The sequence below is a fragment of the Ambystoma mexicanum genome, chromosome 6p (genome assembly GCF_040938575.1).
Source record: "Ambystoma mexicanum isolate Mex_15411 chromosome 6p, UKY_AmexF1_1, whole genome shotgun sequence".
In the NCBI taxonomy this organism is placed as follows: Eukaryota; Metazoa; Chordata; class Amphibia; order Caudata; family Ambystomatidae; genus Ambystoma; species Ambystoma mexicanum.
The window spans coordinates 249,338,775-249,356,124 of record NC_090935.1 but is presented as its reverse complement, the minus strand read 5'-3'; positions in this window follow the sequence as shown (position 1 = coordinate 249,356,124).

Here is a 17,350-nt window from a genome sequence, read left to right as displayed (position 1 = left end):
AAAGGAGGGGAGGCAGCAGCGGAGCGGCACCGGCAGGCGTGTAACAACGTAAGTATGGTCCGCGCAACAAGCAACATTATTTGTGTGGGTGGGAGAGGGATGTGTAAATAAGGGAAGAGGGGAATGTGGATTTGCCTCATGAATTTGTGTCAAGGTGTCTAGAATTAGCGTGTGTTCAGGTTGCGTAGCAGCAAGCTCAGTTCTTGTGTTTTTCAGGATTGGTTGGTCACGCAACACGCTTGAATAGTGAATGAAAAGTAGAAGTAGCGGATCCCTATGAGTTGGATGTTTTAATTTGGCGAGAAGAAGAGTTATTCCCATAGAGATTAGCTGAGGCTATCTAATATGGAAGGTGTATTAGCTGGTTAAGTCTCCCCGGCGAGAGATGTATCATCCGTTAAGCGACGTAGCGGGTCCAGTCTAATCACATAGAGATAAGAAGTTAAAAATGGATACTCCACTCCTGGGAGGTGGGAAGACAGCTGTGGGGATTTTTGTGGGTGTGTTTGAAATAATACATTGTTGTTCTGTCAGCACGCAAGGTGTTTTTCTCTCATATGTACCTTAGTCTGGTGATGTCACCCATATGCCATTGCATAGAACCTTGCATTGTGGGTTGGTGGAGGATTAGCAAGCTGATATTTCTTGAATTGTCAGACAGGTGACTGAGCGGCAGTGCGCGGATGGCGCAAGCACACGAATGAGGTTGTGTTGTGGCAGACTACGGCAGCTCTGGTGAAGGCGGGGCGGTACAAGAGTACGCTCTGTAAGGTGCAGAGCTGCAGAGGCTCGTAAAAGGAAAGGAGAAGGAAACTATATATATATATATATATATATATATATATATAATTGCATTGTATAACCTGCACTTTTTTCTTCCTTGCTTGACAGCGGAGTGTCGAAATCCTCAATTAGAGGTCAGGCAAAATACACACTGCTATGGTTCCTCACGGGAATGTAACAGGGGGAAAATGTATGGTGGTTCAAGAATGGTGTTAACCCCTATTCAGCACATGTATCTCACTTTGCCCCTTTATGAGGACAAAATAATCAAATATAGCGTACAATGGCCCAAGAATACAGAAGGGAAAGTAATAGGACCATGGCCGCCTAACAGCAGTTTCTCCCCAGACACGCTGCAATTGCTACTGATGCACATACAGAACAAATACAAGGGGAAGAAGTTAGCCAACCGTATGGAGATATACGAGTTATGGCGTATGTTCCAGGCGGACAGGCCATGGACGATGAGCTTGCAGGTGGTAAAGGAGGAGGGCGCAAACTCATGCGCGCCACCTCCACCACCACCCAGCATCATCGACAACATAGAAGAGGAGGAGGAGGAGCAGGGTTTATACCCATTACGGGACCTAGATGAAGTAAGGGAGCCCAGAGAATTAAAAGCAGCGGAAGGGTATTCTAATCCTACGTACAAGCCACCCCATATGCCCCTAGGGTGCAAGCCCCAGACATCCCGCAGCATGGGAACGGGGAGGAGGCGACCAGCACAGGCCTCGATGAGGAAGGTCTGCATCATGCTTAAATAGAATTTGCAGGGATAGGCCCGGACTAATGGGTGGCGCACAGATGCTGCTGAGGTTACAAGGGGTCACGACAGGGAAGGCCGAAGGTGCTGCAAAGGCAATAGAGAGGTTAGAACTTGGACAGGGTTGTAGAGGGAAGATGGGGAGAAGAAGGTGGAAGAGGAAAGAAGGGAGCGAAAGGAAATGATAATAAGGGGGTTGGAGCTACAGGATCAGGAATGGAAGGAACGTTCAGCGCAAATGGAAAGGGAGCGGGAAGAGGAGGCTGAAAAGGAGACGGAGAGAATAAAGCATATTACAGAAATGGAGGAGGTGGAGAAGGAAATAGAGAGGAAAGGGAGAGAGGATGCAGAGAAGGAGATGGCGTTATGGAGGAAAAAGATACTATTGCAACAGACATGTAAGTATGAAGAGGGAAAATTGAGTTCGGCATGAATAACAAGGGAGCATAATGAGAGTGGCGAGGAGGAGCAGGCACTCAAAAGGGGTAGAGAGGCAATACAGGAGGTGTTGGATAGGAAGAGATGCGTCGAAGAACAGTGAGGAGAGTGACAGTTCGGGCAGGTTTCTCATGGGGGCACAATAAGCAGCGCGGGTACGTCCAAAGCACCCTCGGTAGGTGGCGAGATAACACACTCGGGGGTACGGGAGGAGGAAAATGCATTCGGGTTGACGAATATTGATCTTGAAACAGTAACCCGTATGTTACCTGCATGCGTGCAAATTAACATTCTCTGACGGATTTTGTAGCGATGAGGAAGATGAGAGTGGAGACAACAACACAACTGACGAGGGAAGAGGAGTGCCTAGTAAACTATATAGAGCACGAACACCCATAGGGATGTCATGGGAGTGTAAAACCCAAGACGAGAGGGACGGGGAAAGGCGCATAGACAGAACCACTCAAGACACAACTGGAGGGGCAGCCCCCAGACGCCTTACACAAGCAGGCTCCGGGATATCCCCGTAGGGAGATCCCGGAGCCGGAGCCAATGGGAATGGGGAGGTCGGATGCACCGGCACCATTCAGAATGGTGCCATTGCATCCGACATGCTCTGCTCGCGGGTGACGTTACACCCGCCAGGCCAGCACTGGCGGGCGAGAAGACTCCCACATGCAGAACTCGTAGTTTTCCGGTCCAGTAACAATGGTACCGGCAGGCTTACTGGTACCGTTGTTACCGGACCGGCAAACTTGTAATGAGGCCCATGCTCACTGTACTGGCAGAAAAGGGATACAAGCTGGACAAAGCCAAGCTACAGTACTGCCAATGGGAAGTGCAGTACCTCAGCCAAGTGATTTCACAAAACGGCAAACACATAGCACCTATCAGGACACAAGCAATACTTGACATGCCCCAGCCGAAAACAGAAAAGGAACTGCAGCGATTCCTGGGGTTATGCAACTACTGCAGGGCATGGGTCTTTGATTACAGCACATATACCTGCCCTCTCCTCGCAGCACTAAAAGAGGTGCAGAGGAACAACAAACAGTTGTGTTGTATAAGGGAAATGACAGAAGCATTCTGCGAGCTCAAAGAAGCAATTTCCACAGCCCCCGTTTTATGGACGCTAGACTATTAATGGAGTTCTTCCTATTCTCACATTCAGATGGGTTGATCATGAAAGCAGTGCTGACACAAAAAACAAGCATGTGTCATTAACCAATAGCATACTACAGCGGACAACTAGATGCAGTAATGCAAGGACATTTCCTGTGCGAACAACATTTGGCTGCTGCAGTGCTCGCAGTAGAAAAAGCATCTCCAATAACTATGGGGTGCTCCACAACCCTTTATGTGGAACACGCCCTTTTCGTAATACAGCATAAGCCAAAAAACACACTAACAACACAAAGAGCAACCAGGTATGAGATAATATCATCACAACCTGAACTAAAAAAAGTGCGGTGCAAAAATTTAAACCCAGCGCAGTTCCTGGCAGAAGAATACGAGGAGGAAGAACATGGTCATGATTGTACACAGGCTATTAAGATATATACAGAAACATGGAAGGTGTAGGAAGATGCACTTGAGGGGGTAGAGGTACTATATATTGACTGACCATCAACAATTGACCAAGGTGATGGTATTCGGAGAACAGGCGCAGAAGTGGTCAGGCAGAAGGAAGATTGGACAAGCGAGGTGGTGGGAGGTGTTCGACTACCCCTGCATTACTCAGCACAGGCAGCAGAGTTAGTGGCTCTCATACTGGGACTTAGGGAATGTGATTGGAAAAGGGTCACAATCTACTCTGACAGCACCTACGTCACATCAACAGTGCACTCTGGGCTAGCGAGATGGCTAAGAGGGTCCAGGAGGGCAGATGGGACGCCCTTGCAGCATGCGCTTCTCTTGGGAGAACTGATAGAGGCCGTTGTATATCGGGCGGAATTGGCATTGGTAAAGTGTCAGGCCCACACCAACGGGGATGACCCAATATCAAAGGGAAATGAGGCAGCAGATTATCACGCAAAGCATGCATCATACTTTGGAGAGATGTGGGACATATCAGAAAAACAAAAAGAGAGGAGAGGGGTGAGGCAAATGTTAATGAAAGATGGGTACAACAACTTAGCTGTAACTCAAATCATGGAATGACAGGCAGCAGCACCAATGGATGAGAAGGAACTCTGGGTAAAAGAGCATGTTCAATGGCTCCAACTGATGCCTCATGGCGGCAAAATAACACTGGAAAAGTAGTAATGTCACGTGCGCTACTGGAAATAGCTTTCACACAAATGCACCATACCGCGCACACAGGGAAAGAGGTAATTGCAGCACGTATTGGGGAATCATGTTTCTGCCCCGATTTAAATGTACATGTTTCCAATTTTATCAGTAATTGCTTGACATGCCAACAGTTCACTGCTGGACATACCTTAAGGGTAATAACAGGAGTAATTTACCATCCTGAGGGCACCTTTTTGCGCCTCCAGGTTGATTATGTGGATATGATCTATGTATGCCAAGGCTACTTGTACATGATAGTGGTGGTCTGCAAATTCTCAAGATGGATCGAGGCCTGCACATGCTGACGCTCACAGAGCGGTTACATTCCTGGTCCGAGAGGTTTTCCCTATATGGGGGGACTGTGAGGTCTTACAGTCTGATAACGCCCCCAATTTGCCAACAAAATATTCCAGCATATAACTGCCTGTTAGGAATTAAACATAAGTTTACATGTGCATACCATCCTTAAGCCAATGGCATGTGTGAACACCTCAACGGATTATTGAAGGGAAGTATAGCTAAAATCCAGCAGAGCTCCAAGAGAAACTGCTGCACTGCTTACTCTTGACCCTATTTGTATTGAGGAACAAGCCCAGTTCGCACCACCTCACAACCCTCAAGGTGGTGACGGGACACAGCATGCGCCTCCCACTGGTCCCACACACAAGGGCAGTAAAGGGTTGTGAGGGGACGGCAAATGTTCTTGGTAAAGAGGTGATTGATTATGTGAATTCACTTGTTGGCGCCTATTTTATCTCTCGACAACGGAGCCAAGGAAGAGCGGAGGACAGTCAAAATGAAGACGACAGCACTCAAGATTCAACAAAAGAGCCACCTATTAAAGTGGGGGACTGTGTCCTTCTCAAAAACGTTGTCATGCGCTAGAATGCGCCTTGCTTCACGGGACGGCACATCGTAGAAGCAGTAATGGAGAGAGCAATAAAGCTCAAAGGCTGGTCAGTTTGGTACCACTTGCAGCATATAAATTCCTACAAGGTATCAATCCCACCCGAAAACGCTTCCAGGGAAACTAATAGTGCCAACACCATGGAAATAGACAACGGCCGAGATAGATGTGATGCCCCAACCTTAAGCCCTGTAGACACTGATGATTCCCTGACCCTAGATAACCTAGAACGCACCGGCCTTCCAATGATCAGATGTTCACAAGCTCCTGATATCCCCACTGCTGTATTAGTCCAACTTAATGAATAAACGAACATTGTCCACAGTACCAAGAAATTACGAATCAAGAAATATACAATATCTTCCCATTTGTGTCAGAAACCCTTAATGGAAGTAATCAAATGCTAAAGTAGAAGTACAGCACGCACAATCTAATTAGGACTACACTATGTTAACACTTTTTCGATGTGTTCTCTCTCTCTTCTCTCGCATATGCAGGTGGTTGCGACTGTGATTGTTCATGTATAAGTAGTCTAGGATAAGGTTACAGTATATTAGATGCTACCTCCCATTGACCACCCTGAAGCATTGTCTCATCAGTATATTCATGCAATATGGAGGGGCGCCCACACTAGACCACGACCACCCCGAATTGATTACTATGCATTCCTTGAGTATTTAGCACAAACACACCCACAACTCCACCATATTCTACCGACTCTTGGACATAGAGCAGTACGGAAAATATCGGAGGAAATGTTTTCATGGGCATTAAATGATTACCTAGTGCACGAAGCTTAAAAGTCTAATAAGTATTAACCCACGAAAGCCTTTTATTGCGATTTTTAGGTGGGCAACTTTATCATCTCATCAACTACAAGATAAGCGATAGGACAGGTAAAATGGTCATGTTAATAAAAATCGTTATTAAAACGGTGTGGTTATTGTTTGTATTGGGTGTTCTAGCTACTCTGTTTTGGAACACCTACATGGCTTTGCATGTCTCCGCTGCATCAAATACTAACATATGCCCAACCCAAGCGGCACAGACAACTGTGTCAGGTGGTACCAGTGAAGCAGCTCATAAGCTAAGAAGAGGTAAGCGTAGCGTGGGAACAGATGTAAGTGGGGTTGACACATATCTCACTGACACCGCACACGTATCTAACAACATGTGCAATAAACACATGTCTAAAATCGGTAAGGACACAACAAGGGAGAGCTGCTACGTCTGCTCATTGATCCCGTATGCCATGCGTGCCTCCCGACTTACGTAGCAACGGAAGTGCCAGCAGCAATGGTGCAATGTCTCCAGTACCTCGCCATGTTCCAGATGTGGGGGAGGTTCCAAGGGAAGACGGCAACATTAAGATGGTGATCAAAGGAAACATTTCCCTATGAGGACAACTTCATTAAGACCCTACCGATGATGGACAACTATTGGCAGCAGGCAGAGGCCTTACGTTATATCACTGACAGACCTGAGAAAGGTGAAACAAAGGCAGTGACACTGCAATACCTGCCATGCAAATGGGGAGCAAAGGCGATTGGTGGAGAGCCCGACTGCTGAGAGCGACCGCAAATGCTGGTGTATGGCAAGGTAAACACGCAGGATGGATGGGAGGATGGAGTAGTGCGGAGCAATGCATTTACATTAACAAGAACGGCTATGATCAATGTTCAAGAAGAAAATAACAATGCCTCAAGGAATGGGCCAAGAGTGCAAGCTTGCTAACATGGTTGGACAAGGAAGATGGACACTTACAATATTCCCACTAACCACACCTGCAATATGCTACCAGCACGATGGCACTGATGAAGTAGGACAGAACGAAGGGTGCAGAAGAATAGAGAAGATCCCACAAATGTGGACAGGAACTGAGATGCTGATGGATCACTATTGGGCCTTCAGTTGTAAGGCATATGAGAAACTCCCACCAAATTGGGGAGGGATATGTTCCTTGGTGCAGGTCAACATACCCCCGCTGGTAGTACCAAAAACGCATGTGAACATAAACAATTTCCCCAAAATGGACAAAAGCAACAGTAGAAGGAAGAGACTGCTGCAAGGCACACAAAGTGCTAACAACGACGCCGTACATAAGTGGGAAACACTCAGGAGGGTGACAAGAGGAAACTACTTTTGGGGACGGTCTGAGGTTGCACTAGACGAAATACCACCAGCACACAGACTATTCAGCAGAACTGCAATGTTCTTCTCAGCACTAATACACCCAGGATTTCAGACATTTGCAAATGCAAAGTGGCTCCAGATAACAAGGTGGGAGCTGATGATGACCATCAACTCAACAGTAAACGGTTTCAACACAATAAAGGAGGAACTCAGAGCAATACGGCTGGTTGCACTACAGAATAGATATGTCCTGGACCTCTTCACGGCTATAGAAGGAGGAGTTTGCTCCAAAAGTGGAAGTCCCTGCTGCACGTTTTTACCAGCCAGCGATGAAGACAATGGAACACTGTCGAAGCAGTAGCACAGCTGGCACAAATGCATACCAAGATGGAAGAAGAGTCAAGGAGAACGAAGACAGATAAGAGCTGGTTTTCAGACATATGGTCCTGGATGCCATGCTGGTTATCTGATGGCCTAGAGGTGCGAGCTGGAGGATTAGTGATGGGAGTGGCATCTCTATTTGGTGTAAAGTTCTGCATGGCGAAGTGTAAAAAGGAAGCAGAGGAGGCAGTAGGGATGAAATTACTGATGGAAATGAATAGCGACAAACACATGGACGAAGTAATTAAAGAAAAAGAACGGCTGAGACAACAGATAACAGAGGCAGACATGCACCCTCCTACAATGAAGTTAGAAAATCTGTGCAACCCAAGAAAATATGCAGGGAAGTGGGTTTATTGCAAGCCTGGAGATGGCTGTGTCTACATGTACTGGTCATTTGAAGATCACTTAACCACTATGGACACTTGGGCGGAGTTACAAAAGTATGGTGTTTAATAGACGACATAAGGTACCATAATGTTGTGGTCGACAAGTCGACCAGAGGGGGGATTTAAGAGGGAAAATCTGAGCAGACCCTCAGTCCTGGATGACCCCCTAATTGGAAGAAGCACCAGCAACCACATGGCCGCCGATCCTACAAACTCATGCCAATCCCCACTGCTCCAGCCGTGGACAACTACTGCATAAGGTACCCTGCCGGCCGGCCAAATGCCCCTGCTACAACACAAACTTTGCCTAGAGGGGATGAAGAAACACAGGACAGAGTTGGGGAGAACCGCATGGACCAACTTGATTAAAAGCATCGTATTAAAGCTGGCATGATTCAGGACCTTAGAGACATCCCGATGACATAGCTCCGCTAGACACGAAGCACACGCACAATCCGCGCAACTCACATGCACCCACAACTACCAATCTACACGAATAACATGTACAGTTCAGAAGATAAAGGACTGTCACACATACACTATCATTACGTTTATTATCGTGTCCTTAAGCTCGCTACAGCACCGTGGAAACGCAAGACGCAAAGAAGAGCTCATGTATTTGCTTGCAGATGCTTCTATGCAACTAACCCTATGGAAGGACAGGAGCACCCAAGGGACCTGACCAACCATGAAGCTCTCACTAACCTATGGACATTATGACAAATCCAAAATGGAAGCCAGAGCAGGCCTCAGGAGAATACAGTAGGCCTCAGTGATTGCATAGAAATCCCAAACCGTAAGGTGCTGTGCTAGCAGAATAACCTACGGTGTAAGCAGTAGACTGCCAAGGACACCATGTTGCAAAGCGACATTCCATATCCTGAGCCAAGACGAAATCCGCGGCAGCAACGAGTGTTCCCTGTAAACTACATGCTACATATGAGGCAATTGAGCTTGTAAGAGTGGTCTTAGACTACACGACCTGGCCGAGCTGTGAACAGACCAAGACGAGGATGCTGGGAACGAGCAACGGCCCACGGCTGGACAACAACTTGCAACATAATTGCAACCTCCATGGGACCTTCTACGATGAGAATGGAGTGCTCTCATGGCATTAGTCGTCTTCACACTATTGTAATATGCAGATACATAGTTGCAATTGCTGAGACATAGTAGACATGCACTGAGAACAGCTGTCTAGCGGGTTGTGAACAAAGTGTGTCACAGACTTGGGGGCCCGTAGCCTGACGAATTAGGACACTAGGTTTTGGGGGCAGATGGCGAGGGTTGCCAACCAATTACCAAGTTTCCTTTCTGTAACTTTTCCAAAGTAAGAACTTTCTGGGATGATCCAAGTATAGCACCTGACACAGTCCTGTCCACTCATACTCCTCTTGTATAGGGTCCTATACTGGACCTACCAGTCAGGGGCCAATCCTGGGCCTCAATAGGTGTAGGAGGGAGTTTGCCAAGTGATGAAGGTTGTTACGCCACAAGTATACAAAACTAGCCTGCTAGCCAGACTGTGCCAGATGTGCCTGAGCGTTGTTCATGCAGATACCCCCTATGCGGTTGGTATAATAAACCACAGTTATCTTTGCCCCTTGCGTGGACTTCAACTTCTTGGGACCTGGGAAGAAGTTAGGGCCTTCCGTGAGCTGGGCGTCTGTGGACCCTCAGCACAGCTCTGCCGGCCTTGTCGGCCCCAGGTATTACCCTAACAGACCCTGACAAAGAGACCATGCAAATGGCTGCAGAGCATGTTTATTTATTTAATTTTCATTCTTATAGAGCTCTGTACGCCCGTAGGCCTCAGAGCGTTATAAAACCCAGTCATATTAACATAAGATAACATTAGCTTCCAGTATGAATTTCCAGTATGGCCTCCTAGTATCGTTCTTTATCAAAAGGCTGGCGAGTGAATGCCACCAGCACTGGCAATAACGCTGTTTTACACCCGATTAATCAGGGGAAAAGGGATGGGTATGGATGTTGTAAGAACTAGGTTACAGGCAGTGAGTGGGGGCACCGCACTGTAAGACAGAAAAATGCGTTATGCTGCCACAGGCATGTTTATTACACAGAACACAAGAAAACAAGTATGATCTCCTTGCACCAGACAAAGGGCCCACTGGCCCTGCCACCATGTCACCCTCCACCAACAGGACAGTGGTTGAAGTTGGTGGGAGCAGTTGGGAGCGGTGCTCCTCTACTTTTTAAATTAAGTTTGAATGTTTCTATACTTTTATTTTGACAAGAAACTGTTCCGGAATGGTTTCCTTTTTAAAATAAAACTGTAAGAAGAAGTTGAAACTTGCACTTCAGTGCACTGCACGTTCCCTGAAACAGCAGGGGCATTTGTTTAGGGGTTTATATAGTGCACAGGAGGGGGCAGGGCTCTTGGGTTTGAGAAGAGTGGGGACAGGCCAGCAGGGAACATAGTTCCACTCCTTCTTTTCATACACTTCGACCACTGCCAGAGGCACGCTTACATCAAGCATCTTGCTGGACCACAGGGAATCCATCAGGCCCCTCCTGGCTGCCAAAGAATCCACTGATGAAATTACATGGTTTTCCTAGCATTCTTTGGGTGGGAAGAGGAGACAGTAGGGAATGAGATCAGCAAATGTGGTTCAATCCTAAATAAGAAGTACAAGGGATAGGTATGCCACTATTTTCAGTTTTTTACAATTATACCTTTCCTACCCTTCCCTATAGGCAGGACTCAAGCAGGGATGTAATTTCACCGAAATGCCATGGGTAGCGCCGGCCTGCCTCACAACCTACCCCTAAACCCTGATTGAGCCTAAGGCCTTCCAGCAACACCAAAGCTGCTCTGCGCACTGGCACCCCATATAACCACTGCAGACGGTTGAGTTCTTGGGCTCGTGCTCATATATATGGCTCAAACCAGAATAGCTTTCCAACTTTATTTATATATACATTTTAACATAGGTGCCTCGCAGCACATGTTGGAGCTTTGTATCGCCTCTCATAGCCCTTTTCCTTCCACCTTCTGCCCGCCTGCCTTTCAACTCACCCAGACCCCTGATTGGACACAGTGACCCTTTTAGACAGGTCTCCAAAGCATCCCCCTGCCCATGCAGCCCAGTCAGCTAAGGGCCCTACGGCAAAGGGCAGCTCCAGAAGAAGAAGCGCCACTCTGTGTTTGCCTGTATTCGCCTGTGAAGCCTGCAGCCATTAACCAGCAGCTACTGATAAGGTACACGTGGTCTGGGTATGGAATGCAGCAATAACTGCACTACATTGGAACCCTACCACTCTTGTTACCCCATGTATGCCAGCTAGAAACTAGTTTTGCAATCCCCCCGGTACCCAAAGTGTTGTGGTTCTCCATATGCTGCTGTGTCTTAGATTTGCCAGTTCTCTCATAGCTGTGTGTTTTACACCTGCTGAGGTGGCTCAAATGTAGGCCCTATTTTCCCACTTGCCTTCTTTCTCAAAGCTATGTGTTTTATGCCTCTGCGGTCTCAAATGTAAGCGTTTTTTCCCACTTGCCTGGTCTCAAAGCTGTGTGTTTAATACCTGCTGCTGTGTCTCCAATTTAGGTGTTTTCCCACTTGGCAGGTCTCTCAAATCTGTGTGTTTTATACCTGCTGAGGTATCTCAAATGTAGGTGTTTTCCCACTCACCAGATCTCACAAAGCTGTGTGTTTATACATGCTGCTGTGTTTGCAATTTAGGCGTCTTTTCCCGCTTGCTGGGTCGCTCAGGTCTGTGTGTCTTTATACCTGCTGTGAAATCTGGAAGTACTTCCAGAGCTGTTCTATCTTATTGATAGGGTTCCCTCCTTTTCTAGGGGTTGTCCCTCTAGCACTGTTTCAGCTGTGAGTGCCTCTCCACTACAGCTGTATTCCAGTCCTGGGTATTTCCTCTGACTTCTGATTCCTAGAATTCAACATGTGCCTTCCCAGCATGTTTCCCCAGTTTATAGGGATCCCATACTCCACTAGTGCTTCAAATCCAAGTCTTAAACCCTAGACTGCTTGTCCCACTTCTGGGTGTTTCTCTGACTGCTGTTTCTCCAATTCGGGTAAGCCCACTATAGCATGCATTCAGGAACCACCTCCTATCCCTGTCCCATCAGGACCTTTCCCCCAAACCCACTTTGCAACCCAACAGACCACAAACGAGCCAGATTCAACCCCCATCTCCCGACATTAACTACAGACAACAGAAACCATGAAAGGAAACATGACATAAAGGATCCCTAATCTGAACAAAACAAATTATAAATAAATAAGCAACAATCCCAACAAAAACTCAGAAAAAGTGTCAGAGGTGGGCAAGCACCCCTATGACCCAAAACACAACATAAGCCATAAAAAACCCGAAACCTTTAAAAGAACAGAATATGTCACGCCACAGAACAGGATGACACGAGAGAAAAAGTGAAGAAAGCATAAACGAAATGGAACCACACCAGCATACCACACCATTAAATACCATCACAGCAACTGAGCACAAACAGATAAGCATAACAGAAAAAAGACAACATGTGAAAACAAGGCAAAACTCATTAAACCTAACACCAGACCAAGCTACAGAACCCTCTACGGGACAGCAAATGACCACCGGAAATGTTAGACACACCAACAGAATACCAGGACCACGCAGGAAAAAGACAGAAACATACAGAATAATAATGTTGGGAAACAACACCATCACCAGAACCCAAAGTGATCTACAGCAACGGCAACTAGTCATAGAAGAGGAGCCAGAAGTCATGGAACCAATACGAAACCTAGCCGATATACTCAATGACGCGTCTCACCCAACAGAACACATCCCACATCCTTAGAATAATGAGGAATCTCCCCAACAATGCCACACACAGATGAATGCAACAACAAAGCAGGGCACTATTAAGAAGAAAATACACTGCAACCTAATCAACGCAAGATCGATGTCCAAGCACACTACATATATCTACGATCTACTCAACAATGTTGGAATCGACATCCTATTTGTTACAGAAACCTGGCTAGATGGCAGCTACTAAGTCACACTACACAGTTGTCTACCCGACAACTTCAAATGGAAACAGATAAACAGAAAGGGAAAAAGAGGAGGAGGACTTGCAGTAGCCTACAAAGAACACCTAACAATAAAAATAACATATCTGCTCAACACTACAAACTGCGAATCCCTCGTCCTTCACCTGACATCAAACCCACAAACAAACCTCACATTCCTACTCACCTATAGACCACCGACCCATGACACAAATGTCATAGACATCTTCATAGAAGCCGCCCGGAACCTGGCCATCAAACATGATCATCCTCAGGACTTCAACATATGGTTCGAAGAAGAAAATGCAAACTCACAGAAATCACTAAGCAGCTTGAGACAATAAGACTATGACAAATGGTCAGAGGAGCAACACACTCAGCAGGACACACTCTTAACGCAATCTTCGCTAATAAAAAACTGATCACAAACACACCACCAATACAAATACTATGAAGCAACCACCTCATTATACCGTTCACGATCCAACTACCTTCAAATCCATACAGCCCCCCGATCTGGATAAGAAATTGGTACACTGTCAAAAATAGCAACTTCGAAGACCAACTAGAATCCTCAAAACCATCGATCACAACCTTGGAAGCAACCGACCTGGACAAAAAAGTAGACCTAATCCAGAAATGGAATGTTGAAACAATTGAAAGCATTGCCCCGGAAAAACCCTCTATCCATCATGAAAGAAAGCAGTGGGGAGATGATTCACACCTCACCTAAACACAATGAAAAAAAACTAAAAACTAGAATAAGAATGGAGGAAAAACTATGAGCAAGTCAAACAAACAATTTATCAAAATCAAATCTGAGCATACTCCTTAAAGCGAAAAGAAATACTGTGACAACCGGATCACAAAAGCCACCAGCACTCAGAACGAACTATTCAACATCATAAAAGAGATAAAAAATCCCCCTGATGCAATAACACACTGGTGCCTTCAAAAGAGCTATGCAATGATTTTGCAGATCATTTTAAGAATAAAATCGACAACATACACCGGATCATAAAAAGTAGACCAATCAACCAGACCATGCTCCTTCCCCTCCCTATTGCAGGACAACAAAACAGCAGTTTCACACAAATATCAAAAGAAAAATTCCTCAAACTGGTGAAAAAAAGCAACAAGGCAGACTCCCCAATGGGCCCCTACCCGCCAGACATCTATAAATCAATCCTTACACAGGGTACACCATGGGAATGCTACCTAAACCTATTCAACCTATCACTCTCAATAGGGAGAGTACTGGGAGCATTCAAATCTGCCTACATCAAACCACTCCTCAAGGACACAACAGGTGACGTGGAAGACCTCTCAAACTACAGACCGATCTCTAACATCACCTATCAAGCAAAACAGTTAAGAGACCTATGTCTACGAAGAAACCATGGAATACATAGAAAACAGACAACTACTAGACCAGGCACAAGTCGGCTTCAGACCCATGAGAGGGATGGAGATGGCACTTATCTCTATATGGGATGATCTAAAAACCAACACAGACACTGACACAAACTCGCCACTGATACTACTCGACCTCTCCTCAGCATTTGACATAGTCGACCATAAAATTCTCATAAAGAGACTAGAAGATATCGGGACCATCGACATAATGTTATTCTGGATTAAATCCTTCTTGTCAGAAACTACAAAAACAATATGGATAAATTCATTCAAATCCACACTGCAGGACACCACCTATGGAGTACCACAAGGATCCTTGTTATCCCTGCTCTTCTTCAACATCTATATGACGCCACTAATCAACCTCTTCAAAAGACATGGCTTCACCTGCAACAACTATGCAGATGATACCCAAATCATCTACAAACTCGGCGATGAACAAAAGGAGGACACAAAGCTAATAGACTGTCTCAAAGAACTCTACCAATGGATCAACACTAACAACCTCAAACTCAAGCCAGACAAGACGGAAATCAGGATTACATTCAACAACCAAGGATGCAAACAGTAGATCCCATGGCCCACCGTACTGGGCACAACAACCACACCATCCAAAATTTTCAGCAACCTTGGAATCCTAATTGACAATGATCTAACCTTTGAACCACAAGTAAATGCGATACTTAAGAAATGCTTCTTCCATCTACACAAAATCATAAACATTCTACCATTCCTCTCCTTCACACACAAAACACTGGCCATCACCTTCCTCATCATGTCCAGGATAGACTACTCCAGCAGCTTATACCCAGGAATTCTGGACTATTTACGGATGAAACTGCAACATATACAGAACTCTGCTGCCAGACATCTCCTAAAACTCTCACGAAGGGACCACATCACTCCAGCGCAAAGGATGCTACATTGTCTCCAAGTCAGAAACCGAATCATCTTCACAACTTTGTGCATAACACACAGGGAAATCCATGGCCTAGGAATAGAATTCATACAAAAGAAAATCACCATCTACAAGCCGACTAGAACACTCTGATCCAGTAACAACATCCACCTAGAACCTAAACCGAACACAAGAAAACAACTTGGTGGATAAGCATTATCCTGCTTAGCCATACATCCTTGGAAATCCCTCCCCAATGGAATAAGAACTAGGAAGGATCCCCTAAAATTTAAAAACATGTCTAAAAACCTGCCTCTTCAACTCTGAACATGATGAAAACGAATGAACACAGTTGTCTCACCGTGAAATGAGCACACGACTGAGAAAGACTGGACTGGAGGGTATGCTGGACTAGAGTGGAGTGCAGGGAGGAGTAGAGCAGTCTGAATGGAAGGGAGACCTAGGTGTACCCTTCCCTATAGGGGTCAAATGGGAAGTGGAGGACACTGAGGGGTGTGACCTGGTTGGACCATGTATGGAGAACCTCAGTTATGGGGGGAGAGAGCCACCCAGATCCGAGCTGATGGACTGCAGGACACAGGGAACACATTCCAATATTGAGAAACCTGTGGGGGTGGTAATTGAGTCACACCTAAAATATACATTAGGGGAAGGTACAGCCCTTTGAGGACCCACTCACTATTCTGCACACATCATAGAGGGGACAAGTGTATCTCACCGGAATGCAGACATGGGAAGGGATACGTGCAACAGTCAATCAAAACAGATGGTGTAGGATAAGGCACTGCTACAAACCATCCTTACTAAAAAAAAACTCATCCTTCTCCATACAGCTCTCAGGCTCCTAATTAAACACAACCATACCTCTTTAGCACAACAAACCCGCCTCTACAGCACAACAAACCGCACACACTTCACTACTCCACAACAACAAAACAAACCATGCATATCCTTGCACATGGCTACCAACTGAAAAACAGTCGTACGCTCAGAGAACAGTGTCAACTGAACTGAAACTTCCAACAGTACATCACAGCTCTCTTGTTCTTTTTTCCGGCTGAGCCCTGCTAACTTACCCTCCCTACCCCCTTGCTTTACCGAGCTGCCAGAGCACCAAGGAACCATGCAAGGGTCGACAGTGAGCGGTATAAGAACCTTTAACATAACATAACTCAAGAAAGAAAACACTGTATGTTTCTTGGACAATTTAATTGCAGTGCAAACAGCTTCTTGTTGTCTGAGCTCAAAATGAATAAGTGGAAACATAGGCAAGTAACAACAAATGCTAAAGGCAAAATGCAGAACAATAGACCACGCCAGCAAGGGGTCTGCACACGTCACAGTAATTACTCGAGTTTCTGATGAAGGAATATAGACTTGCAAGGAGAATCAACTCCTTGCAGTCATTCACCACCGAAAGTCATTGTTCTGGCTACATGTATAAAGTTGCTAATACTCCTGAGGTAAACATAATATCATGATAGAGTTCAATGTTGGTTTAACGGCCAGTATTTAAAATGTTCAAAATACAGTAGTTAAGAGTTGTTGCAATTTCTAGGTTCCGGAGGAAAACCTATCACATCTCTGGAAGGCAGGAAGATTTCTGAAAGGGGGTCACATACTTGTATAAAAACGGCACTGCTTCTGGAGAAAGATATCAACATGAACATGTTTTGTTAATAATCAGTGACTGTTTTTCAAAGAAAAGTGTGCCAGTGCCACAAACCGTCACGAGCTCTAGATCCTCAGTAGTAAAGGGGCAGTGAAATAAATTCATATTAAAAACTGGAATTTTGAAAAGGGGAAGTTTACTGCAGAAACTTGGTTGACTACAATGCCTGCTGCCATTCAAATGTTATGGTCTGTAACTCCCATCTACCGTAGACAATGTGG